The 24,037-nt window shown below is 40.9% G+C and overlaps 1 protein-coding gene across 6 annotated transcripts in view; it reads left to right on the plus strand.

Annotated features, from left to right (window-relative positions):
- Positions 1-24,037, plus strand: part of OXR1 (oxidation resistance 1) — a 506,009-nt gene that overhangs the window by 340,187 nt on the left and 141,785 nt on the right. The gene's annotated exons all lie outside the window — the stretch shown is intronic.

Genomic DNA, 24,037 nt, shown 5'->3' on the forward strand with positions numbered 1-24,037 from the left:
CAGGCACCCACCACCACACTTGGCTAATTATTTTTTTTTTGTATTGTTAGAAGAGATGGGGTTTCACTGTGTTAGACAGGATGGTCTTGATCTCCTGACCTCGTGATCCACCTGCCTCGGCCTCCCAAAGTGCTGGGATTACAGGCATGAGCCACCGCTGCCAGCCACACGTTGTATTTTTAAATAGAGAGGTCAGAGTAGGCCTTGGTGACTTTTCAGCAATGACTCATAGAGGGGAGGTTGGTGTTTTTTAAATTGTCTTTCCCACTCCATAGAATCAATGGTTCTTTCCATTTATCCAAGTAGTATACGTTGAATAGTACAGAACTAGTACGTGGATGGGGCCGGACGCGGTGACTCATGCCTGTAATCCCAGCACGTGGGGAGGCCGAGATGGGAGGATCATGAGGTCAGGAGATCAAGACCATTGTGGACAACATGGTGAAACCCTGTCTCTACTAACAATACCAAAATTAGCTGGGCTTGGTGGTGTGCACCTGTAGTCCCAGCTACTCAGGAGACTGAGGCAGGAGTATGGTTTGAACCCAGAAGGCGGAGGCTGCAGTGAGCCAAGATCTCGCCACTGCACTCCAGCCTGGGGACAGAGCGAGACTCCGCCAAAAAAAAAAAAAAAACAAAAAAGAACTAGTACATGGCATGTACACTTCATAGAGCACATCTTTAAAACAAAGAGCAAAAGTGCTATGGTCGGAATGTTTGTGTCTCCCCAAAATTCACATGCTGAAACCCTAAACCCCAAGATGATGGTGTTCAAAGGTGAGCCTTTGTGGGGGTGATTAGGTCATGGGGGAAGAGGCCTCATAAATGGAATTAGTGTCCTTATAAAAGAGGCTCAGGGGAGACCCCGTCACTCCTGTGAAGTTAGAGTGAGATGATGGCTGCCTGTGAGAAAGCAGGCTCCTTCCAGAACCTGCAGTCACCTTGATCTTGGAATTCTCAGTTTCCAGAATCATGAGAAACACATTTCTGTTCTTTGTAAGCTATACCCAGTTTATGATATTTTTGTTATAGCAGCCTGAATGGACTAAGAAAGGAAGACAAATTTAACACAAACAGTTCTACAAAATAAACTGCTTAAAGAATATCTGTTTTGGGTATTTGATATTTGTGCAATAAGGGAAAAGACTATTACAAAATATTTTTCTCTCTGGCTTTTAGCTTGCAAAGTTCTTCTCACACATTTTTATTTGATGTTCATTATAACTCATTGAGACAGGTGGAGTTATTTCCATATTATAGGTGAAAAGATGAAGCTTACAGGTTTGCTTAAGTTACTCCCCCTTAAGTGATCCCGCATTGCCCCCTCGGATTCCCCTTTCCCCAGATCTCTGATCACTATTGACAAGGCCCTTCATGATCTGGCTTCTGCTTCATTTCCACAGCATCTCTTGCTAATTTCCTCTTTACTGGCCATACTCCCAAGATATCTAGCTACTTCCTTTCACTATTTGCTAAGCTCTCCCTTTCTTACCTTTGGACTTTCACACATAGTATTTTTTGTCACCTCCTCTGGCCACCCTCTAAAGACTATCCCAGTCTCCTCTTGGGCATTTTTTATTTTCCAGTGCTAGAACCTCTCATACAAAATCATCTGAGTCCGGGGCCTTCCCCGTGTTCCATAGACACCTCCTGGTCATTATAGTTTCTCTCAACACTTCTCCTTTAGAGTTCTACATGATGGTCCCCACCCCTCATCCAAACCTTGTAAACTTCTGGAGGAGCTTGAAGCTTAGATAGGGTGAAATCCATAATCTAACTCAGCCTTTTCTCCCCTTTTTGAATTTTTTCTTGACCTTTCAAGATGAGAGATTAGTGGCTTAACACATGGCTTCTCTGCAAGTTTCATGCCTTATAAGGTAGCTCCTTCAGGCTCACTTCTGCTAACTTCAGTTTTTCCTGCCAGGTGCTTCCTGTCCTTATCACAGCTCTGTCACTACAGGAGGAAAGGGAACTACCGCCTCTGTTTCTGTGGGCCTCTCCAAAACTCCTCCAGTTTTGATAATAACTTGCCAATCAATGTCTGGCAATTTCACAGTTCTGCTGCGATTGTCCTCCCTGCTTCACTCCGTGGAAGCAAGCCCAGTGTGCTCACTGGGGTTTGATTCCTGCTTTCAGGAACCAAAATGTCCAAAGTTCAAAAGACAACTGTTTTTAAGCTACATATTATATAAACTGTATAGTAATTCTAACTAGTGCCTTTTAATATTTTTGGAAAGTATACAAATATCCATAGAAAACAGAAGTCGTGAGCAGAACAATTGCTAATTTTGAAGTGATTAATATTCATATTTACATAATCCAGATGGAATACATTCAGGATGAAATTTTAGTATAAACTTCACCATTGAACAAAATCTTCAAAAACTTAATCTCACAAGTGAGGGATATTTTGCCTCAGAAAAAAATAAAATAAAATAACAGGAGGCCCCTGATATTTTAGGCAAATATAATTGCCTGAAATAGAGGCTGCCTTTGTAAAGAGTTATTTCTTGTGTCCTTAACTTTAAAAAGTATTACCTTCAGGTTTCATTTGATAAAACTTGGGAAATTACTTTAAAAATTAGCTTTCATTTTGGAGAAAATTATAAACACATGAGAAAGAGGGGACATTGTAGACAAGTTCAATGGCTTCGCTTAGTAGGCCTCATTTTCTTTAACGAGGCTAGCTGAAAGGCAAACGTGAGGATAACATTGCCTCCTTCTCATGCACAATGAGTAGTTTTCTTTCTCCCCAGTTGCTATTTATTACTGAAAGAGGAAAATGTCAGCATCTCTTTTAACGGAAGCCAATGCAGCACCTCAAATGGTGAAAACTGGTGGCAGTTACTCAACCAGAGTGGTTTAAAAGTGTGCACTTTTAAAACCAAACGTAATTGTAACTCAGTAGTCATAAATGAAAAAGGATGCTGAACCTGAATTCAATATTTCATGATTAGAGAGACTTCTTACTATATTTTTTCCTTCTAATGTCTGAACTGGGTCATATTTATTCTTCAACCATGAACAAAAGGAGATTATTTAATTTTCTTTTGATCCACGTGTGTATTGGATTGTTATCAAGTTTCTTACTGGAAAAGGTTAGGTTAATATTTTGATAACAGATAAAATCTTCAAAGTAAGCCAGAAGCTTAAGTAACGCAAGTTAGATTTCATGGGCTAGAATGTCAACGATGAAGCGTAGAGGAAGGATTTGCAAGTCATACATAAAATGGTTATCCTTAGTGTAAAGTTTATATTCCTCCATGCCAACAACTCTTTTAACATATTACCTTGTCCTTTATATTCAGGTGTCAGAAGAGACCTTAGAGCAGCAGCCCCCAACCTTTTTGCTATCAGGGACCAGAGAGACAATTTTTCCAGGGACCTGGAGTGGGGGTTTTGGGGGTGGGGGAGATGGTTTCTGGATGAAACTGTTCCACCACAGATGATCAGGCATTAGATTCTTTTTTTTTTTTTTTTTTTTTGAGATGGAGTCTGGCTCTGTCGCCAGGGCTGGAGTGCAGTGGCCGGATCTCAGCTCACTGCAAGCTCCGCCTCCTGGGTTCCCGCCATTCTCCTGCCTCAGCCTCCCGAGTAGCTGGGACTACAGGCGCCCGCCACCTCGCCTGGCTAGATTTTTGTATTTTTTTGGTAGAGACGGGGTTTCACCGTGTTAGCCAGGATGGTCTCAATCTCCTGACCTCATGATCCGCCCGTCTCGGCCTCCCAAAGTGCTGGGATTACAGGCTTGAGCCACCGTGCCCGGCCTAGATTCTTATGAGGAGTGTGCAACCTGGATCCCTCACATGCACAGTTTATATAAGGTTGGTGCTTCTATGAGGATCTAATGCTGCTGATCTGACAGGAGGCAGAGATCAGGCAGTAATGCTTACTTGCCCACTGCTCACCTCATGCTGTGCAGGCCAGTTCCTAACAGGCCAAGGACCAGTACCAATCTGTGGCCCCAGGGTTGAGGACCCCTGCCTTACAGAGTCCAAGAGTAGCAAATCCATATGCTGATGTGGGACCAAGCAGTTACAATGAATGAGCATATCTGTCACTGTAAGTAATAGCAGTGATGGAAACCATGGGAATTTGAGAGCATATGCCATATTTAAAGATATTCAAATCAACTTAAAAATAAATGTTGTGCCTTCCGTACAAAGTCCATCCACAAACCCAATGTGGCCTGCGGCTCTCCAGTTTTCTCCCCTTACAGTTTAGCCCAGCCTAGACTACAGTTTCTTCCAACCTCTCATCCAAGGCCTAGGTTCGTTCTTGAGCATTCCCACCAGTGGCCATTCAACTTCTGTTTGAGCAATTCCAGTTGTAAGAATTTTGGGGAACTGTTAAGTCCTTTGCCAGTCATATTAGTGGTGGTAGTGATGGTAGTGTCTTTTGTGCTTTAGGATAAAATCAGAACAGATTAGTGAACTTTAACAATAGATTTCTTTGGCCAACAAGGATCCGATGGACCTCTTGTTGTTTTGTGATTGTTTCTTGAGACTCTGTCCCTGTCGAGGATTATAACTCTTTGTTTCATGGAGGATATCATCAGTTTCAGAACTGCACAATGTTTACTTTTTCTTGTATTATTCCAGGTTTACTTCTATGGCTCATGTCATATAGGCTGATCTCAGAAGGGCCTGTTTGCCATTAGCGTTGATTCACCCCATCACATATTTACTGAGTGATTTCTTCATGCTAGGCACTGTCTAGTTACTGGGATACAGGACAGAAAAGCACGTAAAGGGCTTTCCTTTCCTGGGACTTACATTTTACTCAGGGAAATAAATACAATCAAGAAAACAAAAACATGATAATTGAAAGTTCTAATGAATTCTCTGAAGGAAATAGAGGCTGGAGGAGGGAGGCAGGAGGTAGCCAGATCATGCATCCTAGTAGACTTCCAGGCTACTAGGAGTTTGGAGTATTGTAAGAAAATAATGAGAAGGCACTGAAGGATTTTAAGCAGAATAACATGATCTTAGAGCACGGTTTGCAAAGGGAGAACACTAATATATATTCAGTGTAGAAATATGAGAAACTACCCAAAAATGTTAAAAAGAAGATCCATTATGCAAGAGCCCGTTACCCAGAGACAAGTACGGTGTAGGATGGGAGGTATGGTAGCCAGAATTCTAAAATGGCTCCTGTCTTTATCTGTTCTGGCTGCTACAACAGAATACCACAGACTGAGTGGCTTGAACAACAAACATTTATTTCTCACAGTTTGGAAGCTGGGAAGCCCAAGACTGAGGTGCAAGCAGATCCGAGTCTGGTGAAGCACTCCAGCTGGCTTGTAGAAGCCATCTTTTCCTTGTATCCTCACATGGAGGGAGCCCAGGCCCTTCCATCTAATGTAATATAAGGACACTAATTCCATCATGAGTTCCACCCCCATTTCCTAATATAACCCTGATTTTTACCTTCTAAAGACTCCGTCGCCTAATATTAGCCCATTGGATTTGCGTTTGGGTTTCCATATATGAATTCTGGGGAGTCACAAACAGGCAGTTCATCACAGTTCCCAAGATTCCTATCCTCTGGTGTGCGTTCCCTGTGTGCTCTTTTCACCTCCTGCGTATGAGGGGAATGTGAACATGAATAAGAAGATTTATCATTCTTTTGATTAGGTTACATTATGTAGCAAAGGTGAAAGGAATTTTTAAAAATGTAATTAAGGCATTTGATCAGTTATACTAAGTTATTAAAGAAGATTGTCCTGTGTGGGCCTGACCTAGTCAAGGGAGCCCTTTAAAAGAGGCTCTAGAGGTCAGAGACAAAAGTCAGAGAGATTCAGAGCAGTAGATGTGCTTTCCTGTTGGTGTGAAGAAAATTGCCATGTAGAGAAACCCAAGTGGCAAGAAGTAATGGGTGGCTCTTCGTTGCTGAGGGCCTCACTCCTACAACTGAAAGGAAAGGTGTCATGATGCCCAGTGATCTTGAAGAGGCTCAGATCTGAGATTGCAACCCAAGCCAACACCTGGATTTCAGCCTAGTGAGAACCCGAACAGAGAACCCAGCAAAGCCATGCCCGGACTCCTAGCGCACAAAACTGTGGGTAGTAAATTGTGAGAGAATAACTAATTGTTTTTTCTAAGCCACTAGATTTATAGTAATTATTGCACAGCAATAGCAAACTCATAAAAGGGAGTGACATGATTTTCTCTGTGACCAAACTGACTAGAGAGGGATAAGAGTAGAGGCCATTGAGAAAGTCACCATCATGGTCTAGGCAAAATGTAAGCATGGCTTGGAGTGGCTTGGAAAGTAGACAGACTTTGAATTATGTTTTGGGAGTGAAACAGGGCTAAAGTGAAACAGGGCTAGCTAGCTGATAAAAACAGTTTGGAGGGTGAAATAAATGAAATTATCAGGAATGATTCTTACAACTTTGGCATAAGCAAATGAGTGGATGGTGGTGCTGTTTAGTAAATATTGAAAGACTAGAGGAGGAATATTTTGTTCTGTGGAGTTAAGAAGAGTGGCAGAAGATGGTGTTCAGTTTTAGAAATATTCTATTTTACCAAATTAGAAGTTAGGTGAACTTCATTTACATATGTATGTATATCTATACATGTATATATGTATGCATGCTGTATTACATGTAATATGATTATGTGTTTTATAAAAATTATGATAGTACATTTCTTCATTTTACCTTTTCTCCACTTAACAGTAAAAACATAAATATTAATAGTTATAAAGTATTCTACCCTGTACAGTCCCTTATTCCCATATTGTTTGTTTTTTGTTTTGTTTTGTTTTGCTTTTTGCTTTTATTTTGTCCTAGTGAATATTCTTATTGTATTGGGTTTATTCAAATGTATTAAATTACCCCTCAGAAACATGATTTATATTTACATCCCTCATAATGATATATAAGAAAGCTAGCTGACCCCATTTTCACCACTGGGTATTGTTATTTTAAAAGCATCTTTGCCATTCTAGAGGTGAAAAAAATTCACTTCTCTATTAATGTTTCATAGCTTGTATATCTTGAAGATATGCTTCAGTGTTTTGTATTATTTCTTCTTGCCTGGCCTAATGTCTCTCACTGTATTTGATGTACATATGACTAGAGTCGGATCCTATTGTTAGTAAGAATGATGCCATTAAGTCCCACATCCTCTGTGATAACATGGGTATTGCCTCTGACATTTCTTGAGATTGTATCTAGAATCAGAAAGCCTTGATGCTGTCCTCATGTACAAGCCAGCTTTTCTCTAAAAACATAGAGTGTATAATTATTTTTATACCTTGCCTATACAAAAGAAAAAGCAAAAAAAAAAAAAAAAAGTCAGTAACATTTTTCATCTGGCTTTTCTGTATTTTTTAAATGGTATATGGTAAATAATACTACCATCTTTTTCAGCTAAACTATCAAGTAAAACCTCCACAACATATTTCAATAATCAGTTATGAGAGGTGTATTAAGCCAATGAGAGTGTGTATTATTTAATAATAGTTCCCTTTAGGTGATGGGTTTTTGATGGGTGATTGTTATTTTGGTTTTGTTACTTTTCTATATTGCCAAAACTTAATATGGAACGCGTAATTCTCCCTTAAAAAGAAAAGTTTGAATAGAGCTTTAAATTTTAATAAAGAGCACTTTAAGATGTCTTCGAAAGTAAGTCTGTAAAATTGCTTTAATAATCAAGAACAGGGCCGGGCGCAGTGGCTCACACCTATAATCCCAGCACTTTGGAAGGCCAAGGCGGGTGGATCACTTGAGGTCAGGAGTTCAAGACCAGCCTAGCCAACATGGTGAAACCTCCTCTCTACTAAAAATAAAAAAATTAGCTGGGCATGGTGGTGCATGCCTGTAGTTCCAGCTACTCGGGAGGCTGAGGCAGGAGAATCGCTTAAACCCAGGAGGCAGCAGTTGCAATGAGCCGAGATAGTGCCACTGCACTCCAACCTGGGCAACAGAGTGAGACTCCATCTCAAAAAACAAACAAACAAACAAAAACAGAAGTAACCTGAACACTTGCAGGGATTAAATGGAAAAACTTTAAAAAGCAGGTGCAGGGGGCGGAGCAAGATGGCCGAATAGGAACAGCTCCAGTCTCCAACTCCCAGCACGAGCGACACAGAGGACCGGTGATTTCTGCATTTTCAACTGAGGTACTGGGGTCATCTCACTGGGGAGTGCCGGACAATTGGTGCTGGTCAGCTGCTGCAGCCCGACCAGCAAGAGCTGAAGCAGGGCAAGGCATTGCCTCACCTGGGAAGCACAAGGGGGAAGGGAATCCCTTTTCCTAGCCAGGGGAACTGCGACACACAACACCTGGAAAATCGGGTAATTCCCACCCCAATACTGCGCTTTAAGCAAACGGGCACACCAGGAGATTATACCCACACCTGGCCGGGAGGGTCCCACGGCCACGGAGCCTGCCTCATTGCTAGCACAGCAGTCTGCGATCTAACCGAAACCGCAGCAGCGAGACTGGGGGAGGGGCGCCCGCCATTGCTGAGGCTTAAGTAGGTAAACAAAGCCGCTGGGAAGCTCGAACTGGGTGGAGCTCACAGCAGCTCAAGGAAACCTGCCTGTCTCTGTAGACTCCACCTCTGGGGACAGGGCACAGTTAACAACAAAAGGGGAAGCAGCAGAGGCCTCTGCAGACGCGAACGACTCTGTCTGACAGCTTTGAAGAGAGCAGTGGATCTCCCAACACAGAGGTTGAGATCTGAGAATGGACAGACTGCCTGCTCAAGTGGGTCCCTGATCCCTGAGTAGCCTAACTGGGAGACATCCCCCACTAGGGGCAGTCTGACACCCCACACCTCACAGGGAGGAGTACACCCAGGAGAGGAAGCTTCCAAAGTAAGAATCAGACAGGTACACTTGCTGTTCAGCAATATTCTATCTTCGGCAACCTCTGCTGCTGATACCCAGGCAAACAGGGTCTGGAGTGGACCTCAAGCAATCTCCAACAGACCTATAGCTGAGGGTCCTGACTGTCAGAAGGAAAACTATCAAACAGGAAGGACAGCTATACCAAAACCCCATCAGTATGTCACCATCATCAAAGACCAGAGACAGATAAAACCACAAAGATGGGGAAAAAGCAGGGCAGAAAAGCTGGAAATTCAAAAAATAAGAGCGCATCTCCCCCTGCAAAGGAGCGCAGCCCATCGCCAGCAACGGTTCAAAGCTGGTCAGAGAATGACTTTGACGAGATGAGAGAAGAAGGCTTCAGTCCATCAAACTTCTCAGAGCTAAAGGAGGAGTTACGTACCCAGTGCAAAGAAACTAAAAATCTTGAAAAAAGAGTGGAAGAATTGACAGCTAGACTAATTAATGCAGAGAAGGTCATAAACGAAATGACAGAGATGAAAACATGACACGAGAAATATGTGACAAATGCACAAGCTTCAGTAACCGACTCGATCAACTGGAAGAAAGAGTATCAGCGATTGAGGATCAAATGAATGAAATGAAGCGAGAAGAGAAACCAAAAGCAAAAAGAAGAAAAAGAAATGAACAAAGCCTGCAAGAAGTATGGGATTATGTAAAAAGACCAAATCTACGTCTGATTGGGGTGCCTGAAAGTGAGGGGGAAAATGGAACCAAGTTGGAAAACACTCTTCAGGATATCATCCAGGAGAACTTCCCCAACCTAGTAGGGCAGGCCAACATTCAAATTCAGGAAATACAGAGAACGCCACAAAGATACTCCTCGAGAAGAGCAACTCCAAGACACATAATTGCCAGATTCACCAAAGTTGAAATGAAGGAAAGAATCTTAAGGGCAGCCAGAGAGAAAGGTCGGGTTACCCACAAAGGGAAGCCCATCAGACTAACAGCAGACCTCTCGGCAGAAACTCTACAAGCCAGAAGAGAGTGGGGGCCAATATTCAACGTTCTTAAAGAAAAGAATTTTCAACCCAGAATTTCATATCCAGCCAAACTAAGTTTCATAAGTGAAGGAGAAATAAAATCCTTTACAGATAAGCAAATGCTTAGAGATTTTGTCACCACCAGGCCTGCCTTACAAGAGACCCTGAAGGAAGCCCTAAACATGGAAAGGAACAACCGGTACCAGCCATTGCAAAAACATGCCAAAATGTAAAGACCATGGATGCTAGGAAGAAACTGCATCAACTAACGAGCAAAATAACCAGTTAATATCATAATGGCAGGATCAAGTTCACACATAACAATATTAACCTTAAATGTTAATGGACTAAATGCTCCAATTAAAAGACACAGACTGGCAAACTGGATAAAGAGTCAAGACCCATCAGTCTGCTGTATTCAGGAGACCCATCTCACATGCAGAGACATACATAGGCTCAAAATAAAGGGATGGAGGAAGATCTACCAAGCAAATGGAGAACAAAAAAAAGCAGGGGTTTCAATCCTAGTCTCGGATAAAATAGACTTTAAACCATCAAAGATCAAAAGAGACAAAGACCATTACATAATGGTAAAGGGATCAATTCAACAGGAAGAGCTAACTATCCTAAATATATATGCACCCAACACAGGAGCACCCAGATTCATAAAGCAAGTCCTTAGAGACATACAAAGAGACTTAGACTCCCATACAATAATAATGGGAGACTTCAACACTCCACTGTCAACATTAGACAGATCAACGAGACAGAAAGTTCACAAGGATATCCAGGAATTGAACTCATCTCTGCACCAAGCGGACCTAATAGACATCTATAGAACTCTCCACCCCAAATCAACAGAATATACATTCTTCTCAGCACCACATCGGACTTATTCCAAAATTGACCACATAATTGGAAGTAAAGCACTCCTCAGCAAATGTAAAAGAACAGAAATTATAACAAACTGTCTCTCAGACCACAGTGCAATCAAACTAGAACTCAGGATTAAGAAACTCAATCAAAACCACTCAACTACATGGAAACTGAACAACCTGCTCCTGAATGACTACTGGGTACATAACGAAATGAAGGCAGAAATAAAGATGTTCTTTGAAACCAATGAGAACTAAGATACAACATACCAGAATCTCTGGGACACATTTAAAGCAGTGTGTAGAGGGAAATTTATAGCACTAAATGCCCACAAGAGAAAGCTGGAAAGATCTAAAATTGACACTCTAACATCACAATTAAAAGAACTGGAGAAGCAAGAGCAAACACATTCAAAAGCTAGCAGAAGGCAAGAAATAACTAAGATCAGAGCAGAACTGAAGGAGATAGAGACACAAAAAACCCTCCAAAAAATCAATGATTCCAGGAGTTGGTTTTTTGAAAAAAATCAACAAAATTGACAGACCGCTAGCAAGACTAATAAAGAAGAAAAGAGAGAAGAATCAAATAGACGCAGTAAAAAATGATAAAGGGGATATCACCACCGACCCCACAGAAATACAAACTACCATCAGAGAATACTATAAACACCTCTACGCAAATCAACTAGAAAATCTAGAAGAAATGGATAATTTCCTGGACACTTACACTCTTCCAAGACTAAACCAGGAAGAAGTTGAATCCCTAAATAGACCAATAGCAGGCTCTGAAATTGAGTCAACAATCAATAGCCTACCCACCAAAAAAAGTCCAGGACCAGATGGATTCACAGCTGAATTCTACCAGAGGTACAAGGAGGAGCTGGTACCATTCCTTCTGAAACTATTCCAATCAATAGAAAAAGAGGGAATCCTCCCTAACTCATTTTATGAGGCCAACATCATCCTGATACCAAAGCCTGGCAGAGACACAACAGAAAAAGAAAATTTCAGACCAATATCCCTGATGAACATCGATGCAAAAATCCTCAATAAAATACTGGCAAACCGGATTCAGCAGCACATCAAAAAGCTTATCCACCATGATCAAGTGGGCTTCATCCCTGGGATGCAAGGCTGGTTCAACATTCACAAATCAATAAACGTAATCCAGCATATAAACAGAACCAAAGACAAGAACCACATGATTATCTCAATAGATGCAGAAAAGGCTTTTGACAAACTTCAACAGCCCTTCATGCTAAAAACTCTCAATAAATTCAGTATTGATGGAAAGTACCTCAAAATAATAATAGCTATTTATGACAAACCCACAGCCAATATCATACTGAATGGGCAAAAACTGGAAAAATTCCCTTTGAAAACTGGCACAAGACAGGGATGCCCTCTCTCACCACTCCTATTCAACATAGTCTTGGAAGTTCTGGCTAGGGCAATCAGGCAAGAGAAAGAAATAAAGGGTATTCAGTTAGGAAAAGAAGAAGTCAAATTGTCCCTGTTTGCAGATGACATGATTGTATATTTAGAAAACCCCATTGTCTCAGCCCAAAAACTCCTTAAGCTGATAAGCAACTTCAGCAAAGTCTCAGGATACAAAATTAATGTGCAAAAATCACAAGCATTCTTACACACCAGTAATAGACAAACAGAGAGCCAAATCATGAATGAACTTCCATTCACAATTGCTTCAAAGAGAATAAAATACCTAGGAATCCAACTTACAAGGGATGTAAAGGACCTCTTCAAGGAGAACTACAAACCACTGCTCAGTGAAATCAAAGAGGACACAAACAAATGGAAGAACATACCATGCTCATGGATAGGAAGAATCAATATGAAAACGGTCATCCTGCCCAAGGTTATTTATAGATTCAATGCCATCCCCATCAAGCTACCAATGAGTTTCTTCACAGAATTGGAAAAAACAGCATTAAAGTTCATATGGAACCAAAAAAGAGCCCGCATTGCCAAGACAATCCTAAGTCATAAGAACAAAGCTGGAGGCATCACGCTACCTGACTTCAAACTATACTACAAGGCTACAGTAACCAACACAGCATGGTACTGGTACCAAAACAGAGATATAGACCAATGGAACAGAACAGAGTCCTCAGAAATAATACCACACATCTACAGCCATCTGATCTTTGACAAACCTGAGAGAAACAAGAAATGGGGAAAGGATTCCCTATTTAATAAATGCTGCTGGGAAAATTGGCTAACCGTAAGTAGAAAGCTGAAACTGGATCCTTTCCTTACTCCTTATACAAAAATTAATTCAAGATGGATTAGAGACTTAAATGTTAGACCTAATACCATAAAAACCCTAGAAGAAAACCTAGGGAATACCATTCAGGACATAGGCATGGGCAAGGACTTCATGTCTAAAACACCAAAAGCAACGGCAGCAAAAGCCAAAATTGACAAATGGGATCTGATTAGACTAAAGAGCTTTTGCACAGCAAAAGAAACTACCATCAGAGTGAACAGGCAACCTACAGAATGGGAGAAAATTTTTGCAATCTACTCATCTGACAAAGGGCTAATATCCAGAATCTACAAAGAACTCAAACAAATTTACAAGAAAAAAACAAACAACCCCATCAAAAAGTGGGCAAAGGATATGAACAGACATTTCTCAAAAGAAGACATTCATACAGCCAACAGACACATGAAAAAATGCTCATCATCACTCACCATCAGAGAGATGCAAATCAAAACCACAATGAGATACCATCTCACACCAGTTAGAATGGCAATCATTCAAAAGTCAGTAAACAACAGGTGCTGGAGAGGATGTGGAGAAATAGGAACACTTTTACACTGTTAGTGGGATTGTAAACTAGTTCAACCATTATGGTAAACAGTATGGCGATTCCTCAAGGATCTAGAACTAGATGTACCATATGACCCAGTCATCCCACTACTGGGTATATACCCAAAGGATTATAAATCATGCTGCTATAAAGACACATGCACACATATGTTTACTGCGGCACTATTCACAATAGCAAAGACTTGGAATCAACCCAAATGTCCATCTGTGACAGACTGGATTAAGAAAATGTGGCCCATATACACCATGGAATATTATGCAGCCATAAAAAAGGATGAGTTTGCGTCCTTTGTAGGGACATGGATGCAGCTGGAAACCATCATTCTTAGCAAACTATCACAAGAACAGAAAACCAAACACCGCATGTTCTCACTCATAGGTGCGAACTGAACAATGAGATCACTTGGACTCGGGAAGCGGAACATCACACATCGGGGCCTATCATGGGGAGGGGGAAGGGGGGAGGGATTGCATTGGGAGTTATACCTGATATAAATGACGAATTGATGGGTGCTGACGAGTTGATGGGTGCAGCACACCAACGTGGCACAAGTATACATATGTAACAAACCTGCACGTTATGCACATGTACCCTAGAACTTAAAGTATAATTAAAAAATAAATAAGTAAATAAATAAAATAAAAAATAAAAAGCAGGTGCATACTGTCTATTAACTGTATGCCATGGCACTTGGCCTCAAACCAAGTATATTTTTGAAACCCCAAACTAACCTTTAAATATATTTTCAAACACCTTTTAAAAAATGTGTCAGGGTCAAAAATGTCAAAAGTATTATGACTCCTATGGGTGAAGGGATAAGCTATGATGCTTGAAGTTAGAGGTCTTGGCTTTCACAGGGAAAGACATGCTTTCTTGTTCGCTTGTAGAAGTTCAGCATTAAGCACTTATCCCAGTTATTAAATGGCATTTGCAGACCACATTGAAAGGCTTCTCTTTATTCATAATAACAATATATATTATTTGAGGTTTTTCTCTGTGCTGGACAGTCTGCTGCATGCTTACATGCACTCTTTTTATTTATTTATTTTTTAATTAATTAATTAATTTTTGAGATGGAGTTTCACTCTTGTTGCCAGGCTGGAGTGCAATGGTGTGATCTCGGCTCACTGCAACCTCTGCCTCCCAGGTTCAAGCAATTCTGCCTCAGCCTCTCAAGTAGCTGGGATTACAGGCATGCACCACCACACTCAGCTATTTTTTTTCTATTATAGTAGAAATGGGGGTTTCACCATGTTAGCCAGGCTGGTCTTGAACTCCTGACCTCAGGTGATCTGCCTGCCTTGGCTTCCCAAAGTGCTGGAATTACAGGCGTGAGGCACCACGCCCAGCCATGCATTCTTTTTAAAGTCTTAAATAATTTAAAGTTACCCAGTTTTACAAATGGAATACTCAGAGAGGTAGCTTGCCCAAGATCACCCTTGGTAAACAGTGAAGGTTCTCATAATCCTTAATCTGCTGTCTTTCTAAGCTGTTTTTCCCCCAGTAGAGACAAATTTGAACTTAATCAATTTTAAGAACAACTGTCATTCAGTCAAACTATGCTGCAAATTGCATCTCTGCCATTATAATATCTAATCATTTATCTTGGCTAAAGTACCCGATGGATGCAGAACCTCACTCACTGACCAACTTGGCTTCAAGCTAGAAACCACACTTTCTTCCTTTTGACCCCTCACAGCACAGCTAAAACAATAGTATAGGTGTGACACATCTAATTGGGGGCTGGAGGCTAGATAGTAGCGGTGGAGGTGATTACTACAAAGAGCATGAAGCGATTCAAGATCAGTATCGGATACCACTGTTCTTAGGAATTTATTGAGAATCCCCCGCCACATACTTAGACTTCTTGACATGTTGCTGCACCTTCTGCATTTCTTGTGCAAACTATTTTTATAAGCCCCATCCAGCTTCTGACTCTCCAAAAGTGGGGAGTTTATGTACCAGTAGCTCCCATCTCCCACCTCAGTCTAGGCTCTGTTACATTTATATTTCAATAACTCATTAAGATATTCTACTAAGTAAAGCACAATCCATTCATGATCCCTGCCTTCACTTTTACAAAGGGCTGACTAGAGATCTGAAATCACCGTGGTTTCCCCCCCACGCCCCACAATTCCTAAATTTATCCTACCTCCAACCACCTCAACAAACCCTACATGTTAGGGTTCTCCAGAGAAATAGAACCAACAGGATGCATAGATATAGGGATAGACTATAGAGATGCCCACATGAGATATTCACACACTTAATCTATTTCTACCTGTCCATCCATTTGAGTAGATTTTTATATTTGAGTGGATTTTGGATGGATGGATGGATGGATGGATGGATGGATGGATGGATGGATGGATGGATAGGTAGATAGATACATTTATTTTAAGGAATTGGCTTATGCAATTATGGGAACTGGCAAGTCCGAAATCCTTAGAGAAAGCTACTGAAAATTCAGGAAAGAGTTAATTTTAAGTCTGAATCCCACAGGGCACACAAAACAGGCTGGAAACTCAGGCAGGGTTTCTATGTGGCAGTCCTGAGGCCAAATTTCTTCTTCTTTGAGAAACCTCAGTCTTTTCTTTTAAGGCCTTTGACTGATAGGATAAAATCTAGTCATATTATGGAAAATAATCAGCTCTACTCATGGTCCACTGACTTAAACTTTGATCACGTCTAAAAAGTGCCTTCACAATGTCTGGACTGGTATTTGACCTAACACCTGGGCGTCACAGTGCAGCCAAGCTGAGGCCAGGTACTATGAGTGCTCACCTGATTTTTGGTTCTTAATGAAGGTGCTGTTTTCATGTAGATAGTTGTTAAATTGGTGTCCCTGTAGGGGAAACAATCCATGAAGCCTTCTATTCCACCATCTTGCTCTGCCTCCAATCAGCCTAGTCAAGTTGACATGTAAAATTAACTGTTACACCCTAGATATTTGAGTTCTCATTATGGGCTAGGCACAGCCATGGTCCTGCCTTCAGTGTGCTTAGAGATTAGTTGAAAATCCTGTTTCTTTAAAATAGTCCATATCCTCAGAAGAATTCACTTACTGTGTCCCTCAACACTTGTATGTGTTGCTATCAGATTTACAGATCTGTTGTGAGAGATGAGTCTCTAATGAGAGCTTTGGCATCATTGTGTTAGGGATAAGAAAGCTCCATCATCCTAGATAGATTTTGAACATGGTGCCAGTTATTAGGAAAAGGAGAAATGTTTTTGTTTGTGGAGGAAGCTTGTTAGCAACTAAGAAGAAACTGTCTTTGGACATAATGGTGGTAGTTGCATAGTATAATAGAGATGGACATTCCTGGGTTGAAATTCCAGTTCTGCCAGCTTTGGACAAAACTATGTAGCACTGGACAAAACCTTCCTGTGTCCTGTTCCTTTCCTCATTTATAAAATATGAATAATATTATATCAAAGCTTTAATGAGAGTCAAATGAAAAAAATATGTAAATTTTCCAGCACAGTATTTGGCACTTTTTAAATGGTAGTGTTCTTTTCAGTCAAGGCTCTCTAAGTCACACAAAATTAAAATGGATCCAAGCAAACTCAAAAAAGATAGCAATAGTAATGATTGGGCAAGCAGCTGAATTGACATCCACAGGGCAGGCTCCATGGGTACAGGACTTGGTCCTAGAAAGTCAGGGGCCAACGTTGGCTCTCTCACCCTCTTTCTCCAAAGCCTTTGACTTCCACTTGGAAATCAGTCTTTTCCATTCTCCTGCCTGTAGCCTAGTTTCTTTCCTTATCCATTAGCTTTCACATGACTTTTGTTGTTCTGACTTCAACTGGGCCCCCGTTCTACGTGTCTAGGAATGTTACCCAAGCTTGCATAGCTCCCTTGTTTAACAGGGGAGTCCATGTTGGCTCTCCATGACCTGTTCCTCAAAGCTGCTGACTACATGATGAGGTCCCACCTGACACTAAGAGGTGGATTCTGGAGCTCAAAGTGTCAGGTGAGTAATATTCCTAGACATACGTACCCTCTGTAGCTGCAGTGGAATCACATCACATTGAATTTATCCAGGGACTTTGGAACGTAACCCCTTAGAAAGTATAGAATGTGCTTTTAATATTATCATCTAAGCCTCACTATAAGTAAATCTACTAAAATTTTACAGCTTTATATGAAACACAGAACTAAAAAGCAGAGTATACCTACAAACAAACAGAAACACTTTCAAATCCTTATTCACACCTCATTTACCACCAGGGTTTCAGATTATTTTAAAGGCAATAAGTGGACATATCAAGTGTCCAAACATCTGCATACAGACTTTCCTTTAAATCTTCCTTAAAAGAAACTTTAATGCACTTAAGAATTTCTCTACAGGTGATATATATACAAAACCATGCATATGGTACGAATAGATGATTTAAGTACTTTTAAAATCATAAATTTGATAATAAAGGTTTTTCAGCTCTTCCATGTTGACTCTAGAAATTGCTCCCACATAAGTTGGCAGTCCATGTGATAGGATTATCATGGTTCATTCAGTGCAATATGGCTATTCTGAGTTTTTATTAATGGTGGTATTTATTAATTACTGTTTGATCTCATTCGTTGGGTTAATTATATTAGTTTGCTAAAATATATGTTAGAGCTGGAGGAAGTGATCTTACTAAGGTTAACTTAAAAGTCTTAGCTAAAGTTTATGCAACTAATTAGTTTTATAGCCAGTATATTTGGACTCTTATTCTGTGTGCTTTCCCTCACCAGTCCAGCATCTACCTGTAAGGTTTGCTGTGTTTCTTAGTCATGGACTGCTGAGTTACTTGAAAAATATAAGCTGTTAAGAGCTTAGAGCTGCAAAACAAGAAAATATAGCTGTGCCAGGACAAGGCCACTGCTATTAATGGAAAGACAGTGTACAACTTGTTGCCCATGTTTGTGACTTAGGGCTAGCTTTCAGCAGGGAACACAAAAGAGCTTAATTCACTGGATGAATCTCTAATTTATGTGAATTTTTGATGGAATGCTTAGATACCACCATCTTTTCTCTTTCTGTCATACACAGTATTATTATTATTATTATCGTTATTTTGAGATGGGGTATTGCTCTTGTTGTCCAGGCTGGAGTGCAATGGTGCAGCCTCAGCTCACTGCAACCTCTGCCTCCCACGTTCAAGCGATTCTTCTGCCTCAGCCTCCCTAGTAGCTGGGGTTACAAGTGCATGCCACCATGCCCAGCTAATTTTTGTATTTTTAGTAGAGACGGGGTTTCCCCATGTTGTCCAGGCTGGTCTCGAACTCCTGACCTCAAGTAATCCCCCCCGCCTGGGCCTCCCAAAGTACTGGGATGACAGGTGTGAGCCACCCGTATACAGTATTATTGATATCCTCCAAACCAGATAGGATATTTAGCTTTTTGTAAAATTCTATAGGTATTAAAAGCTTGCAGCACTAAAAAGCACTGCTTTTGAACTCTGACAGATGCAGACAATTTGTCCAGTAACAAAACTGAGTTTCTTTACTAATATATTTCGATAGCATGACCTTAAACTTGGGACAAAAAGGAGAGAGGAAGAGTTTTATTGAATAAATGTTTCTAGGAAACAGCTGCTTAACAAATGGTTGTACAGCTGTTTGCAATAACATGGAAGAAGCCTATCTTTCGATAATTATGACATAAGTTTTTCTTGTTTGTTCTCCTAGAGTTGTCTGCAAAAAGTTTATGTAATATGCCTGAAGGTTATACTAAAAAGGAAGCATTTCAGAAATGATTGAAGCTGGTTATCTGTGTGCAAAAGCCTGTGCGTGTGTTTGTGTGGGCCTGGGCACATGTATATGCCTGTGATTCACACATCTCTTTTCACAAAGGATTTGAGGTCCCTCAGGATGTCATTCATCCTGGATAAAAGCCACCTCAGATTACAAACAGTTAATAGGCTAGATGCTACATAATGCTCGCTTCAACTTAGATTTCTTAAAATCTTACAAGTTGAAGGAGGTGAGAACCTGGAACTTTTAATTTGCACTGGGGCAAAATTGTTCCTTTGTGCTGAAAACATGTGGCTGACAAGATGCTGCTGCGAAAGCCAAGCTTTTTTAGAAAAGTTTGCTGTATAATTCATAAAGATAAAATCTGTAGTATTTTATACTTGAAAACTAAAATGTTTTAAAAAGACATTATCCAAATTGAAACTCTAGCAATTGAAACACACAGATAGGGTATGGTTGGCTTTCTGCAGTGCTGATCTGGTTTCTGTCTTAGGTCTATTTGTACAGGACAGATATTCTACTTTCTTCTCCAACAAGACTCAGCCTGGACTTGCCTGGTGACCTGCTTTAATTGAGCTAGCCACATTCTGTAGGGGAAGAGCCAGGCCAGAAATAGCCAGGATTTCATGGTGAGAACAACGGCATTCCTAAAATCCTCAAATCTAATCTGAGCACGGTGGCTCACGCCTGTAATTCCAGCACTTTCGGAGGCTGAGGCAGGTAGATCACCTGAGGTTGGGAGTTCCAGACCAGCCTCACCAATATGGTGAAACCCTGTCTCTACTAAAAAAAAAATACAAAAAAAAAAAAAAATTAGGCAGGTGTGGTGGCATGCGCCTGTAATCCCAGCTACTCAGGAGGCTGAGGTGGGAGAATTGCATGAACCTGGGAGGTGGAGGTTGCAGTGAGCCAAGATGGCGCCTCTGCACTTCAGCCTGGGTGGCAGAGGGAGACCCTGTCTCCAAAAAAAAAAAAGAAAGAAAGAAAAGAAAGGAAAAGAAAGAAACACAAAAAACACCTCAAATCTGATATCTCCCACTTCCTACTTAGGTTGAAACAACGTAAAAACTAAACTTCAAGGAATGGCAATTGGTTATGTGTACAAGAGCCTCTTTGCATCCCTGGTTGTGAGCATCTAATCTGAAGTAACTAGTCATCCCAACAAGAAGACAGTCTGTTTTTATTAGACGTGGTTATAATTAATTCTTGTCCCACTTATACCATGACATCAGTACCTCTAGTTGATAACAATGCTGAGGAACTTTCTAAGAAAGATGATATCTTGAGGCTTCTCACTAGATATTTTGGAAGAATTTGGAGGGAACAAAATAGTGGTTACTATTTGGTATCAGACCAGGGTATGACTTCTAGGTCTCTATTTTTATTTTCAATAAAATGTGGATGATAATCCAGTCTCACTATGGGATGCGAAGTATTTACCAGATGTATTATGTTTCCTGTTGCAGTTCTAAAAAGTCATGTTCAGCAAAACTTAGTGGTTTAAAACACAAATTTATTATCTTAAGTCCCGACATTATGAAGTCCAAAATGCATCTCACTGGGGCTGAAGTCGAAGTGTCAGTAGGTCTGTGCTCCTTTCTAGAGGCCCTAGGGGAGAATCCATTTTCCTGCCTTTTCTAGCTTCTAGAGGCCTCCTACTTTCCCTGGCTCTAGGCCACCTACCATGGTCAAAGCCAGCAATGTCCCAGCAAGTCTTTCTTACAGCATGTCACTGTGATACTCTTTATTTTTTTATTGAGACAGAGTCCCACTCTGTTGCCCAGGCTGGAGTGCAGTGGTGTAATCTCAGCTCACTGCAACCACCACCTCCCAGGTTCAAGTGATTTTCCTGCCTCAGCCTCCCTAGTAGCTGAGATTAGAGGCATGTGCCATCATGCCTGGCTATTTTTTTTTTTTTTTTTTTTTGTATTTTTACTAGAAACAGAGTTTCACCATTTTGGTCAGGCTGGTACCAAACTCCTGATCTCAAATGATCTACCCCCTTCAGCCTCTCAAAGTGCTAGGATTATAGGCATGAGCCACTGCACCTGGCCACTGTGATACTCTTGATATCATATGATAGCTCTTGCTTCCCTCTTCCACTTGGACCCTTTTGATTACAGTGGGCCCACCTGGATTACCCAGTATAATTTCCCATCTCACAGTCAGCTGCAACCTTAATTCCATCTGCGTCCTTAATTTCTTTTTGCCAAGTAAGGTAACATTCACAGATTGCAGGGATCAATACAAGGATATTTTTTAGGAGTCATCATTCTGCCTACCATGTTGGAGTACCTGCTACTAAATAAAAACACCAGGAATGGTAGTTTTTGCTGTTTTTAACCCAGAGGAAGAAAGATCCCTTCTCTGAATGGCTTTTGTTGTTTAGGTAAGAAAATGCCAACTGACCAATGTCCCAGAAACCAAATGGGCGTAGAGCCCCAGCATGCTTCATTTCAACACCTTTCACAAACAGTGGTTTTGGCATTTTGCCTACCAAGCTGAAAAACAAAGAACGGGGTTGTTATGTCTGACCTAAATACACATGGTCTGTAACTTTCCATACCTCTTCCCTTCTTGAAGATATTTTTCTCCTTGGGTATCAACTTATTTACATGTAGCTGACTCCTCATAAGTGGAACTTGAATGCCAGCCATTCTGTCGAGCTTAAAGCACCACAATCCAGCTGTGAGCTAGGCAGCTTTCCCCTTATATTCTGTGTGCCTCTGAAAACATCTCCAGAATTCAAATGACCATTTTGACGTAAGTTATCCCTTCCTCCCTGCTGGTTGCAAGGGCAGCACCACTCTTTCTGCCATGCGTAAGTCAACATTTGGAGTCACTCGCCCTCTTGTACTAACACTTTCACAGTCCTCTCAACTAACGTTCCTCACTGTGCTATCCAAGTTCAAGGATTGCTTACCCTTCTCTGGACCACAGGCAAAGCCTCTGAACCATCTCCTGCCTTCCTTCCTTCACTGATTTGTGTCATCACTCCCTGGAGGTCTCAAGTCCCTCCTTTTCATCTCTTCTTCCTTAAATCAATCCTTCTGCCTTAAATCAGCCCTTCTGCTTAGCATTAAATAAGTCTTTGTCAGCATGCCGAAGGGTGCAGGGAACTATTTTTAAGCAGCTAGCATATGCCAGACATTGTGCTTAGACATTTTGCATACATTATCTCATTTAATCCCAACTTAATGCCCTGGCAGGTAGAGGTTATTTCCTCTTTTCTTCTTTCTTTTTTTTTTTTTACTAGTGAAGTAACTGGGACATAGAGAACTTTATGTAATTCAGCCAAAGCTACATCGTATGTAGCAAAGAGAGAATTCAGACTCGGCTGTGTCTTACTTCAAAGTCTCTAGTTTTACCACTACATTAGACCCTTGTCATTTGACTTTGTTTGAAAGTATCTATTTTATTAGGCTGGGCACTGGGCACTGTGGCTTATTCCTGTAATCCCAGCACTTTGGGAGGCCCAAGCAGGATTATAGCTTGAGCTGGAAATTTGAGGTCAACCTGACCAATGCGGTGAGACCCCCATCTCTTAAAAAAAAAAAAAAAAAAAAAAAAAAAAGATTTTTTTTTTAAACTGGTCAGGCATGGTGGTATGTGCCTATAATCCCACCTATTCAGGAGGCTGATGCAGAAGGACCACTTGAGCCCAGGAGGTCAAGGCTGCAGTGAGCTGTGATTGCATCACTACACTCCAGCCTGGGTGCCAGAGCGAGACCCTGTCCTCTGTCTCTAAAAAAGCAACAAACAAACAAAAATGATGAAAAATATTCATTTTATCAAGGCCTACCTGTGCTCATGTACTTTAGGGGCACATCTTTCGGTGGCCTAATGACAAGCATATTATGGTTGGGTCATCTTGGTGATGGTTTCTGTGGGCAGCTAAAGACTGCTATGTGTACTATTTTTTATCAGAGATCTAGTACTGGCAGACATCTCCCTTTGAAGTGGCTTGTAGATTAATCTAGGTACATTTCTCATATTTTTTGAAAACGATGGGTTCTGAGGGAAGGAAGTAATTTTTCTATATATGAGTGGCTTTGAGCCACAGTAAGTTAGAGCTCTTGTGGAGGTAAATAATCTTGATAAATCTGTTCTTTTGTCATTAGAGATCAACTCTCAGTACCCAGTGACAGGCCCAAACATGCTTTTATTCTTTGACCAAAACACCCACAAAGGAAACAGAAACCAGTTGAGCAACTTTGCAAGTGGGTGCTGAAGTATTCCTATAAATAAAGCTTCTCATTGTGCTTCTCTGGTCATGTTAGGTTTGGAATGCTGATGGGTTTATATCGTCCTACTCTGAACTCTTAGTGACAACATTGTGAATTTAGTTCTAGCTGATGCCTGCTGCATTGCATTTTTTAATATTTGAATTCTGCTACTCCTCAAAGGTGACTGAAATCATAAAGCCCACTTTATAGAATGAACTTTGTTCCCCACTTACCACTCCACCATATGCTTTCCTGATTGCTTTCTCTTTTTACTTTCTTGAAGAGAGAAAAACATAACATAACTCAATCTTAGCTGATCTTAGTAAAAGGAAGAATGTGTGGGCAGTGGGGCGTGGTGGGTCATGCCTGTAATCCCAGTACTTTGAGAGGCTGAGGGGAGAGGATCGCTTGAGCCCAGGAGTTTAGGACCAGCTTGGCCAACAAAGAGCCCATCTCAAAAAAGTAATAATAATAATAATAACAATAATAATAATA

Source organism: Rhinopithecus roxellana, chromosome 9, assembly GCF_007565055.1.
Source record: "Rhinopithecus roxellana isolate Shanxi Qingling chromosome 9, ASM756505v1, whole genome shotgun sequence".
NCBI lineage: Eukaryota > Metazoa > Chordata > Mammalia > Primates > Cercopithecidae > Rhinopithecus > Rhinopithecus roxellana.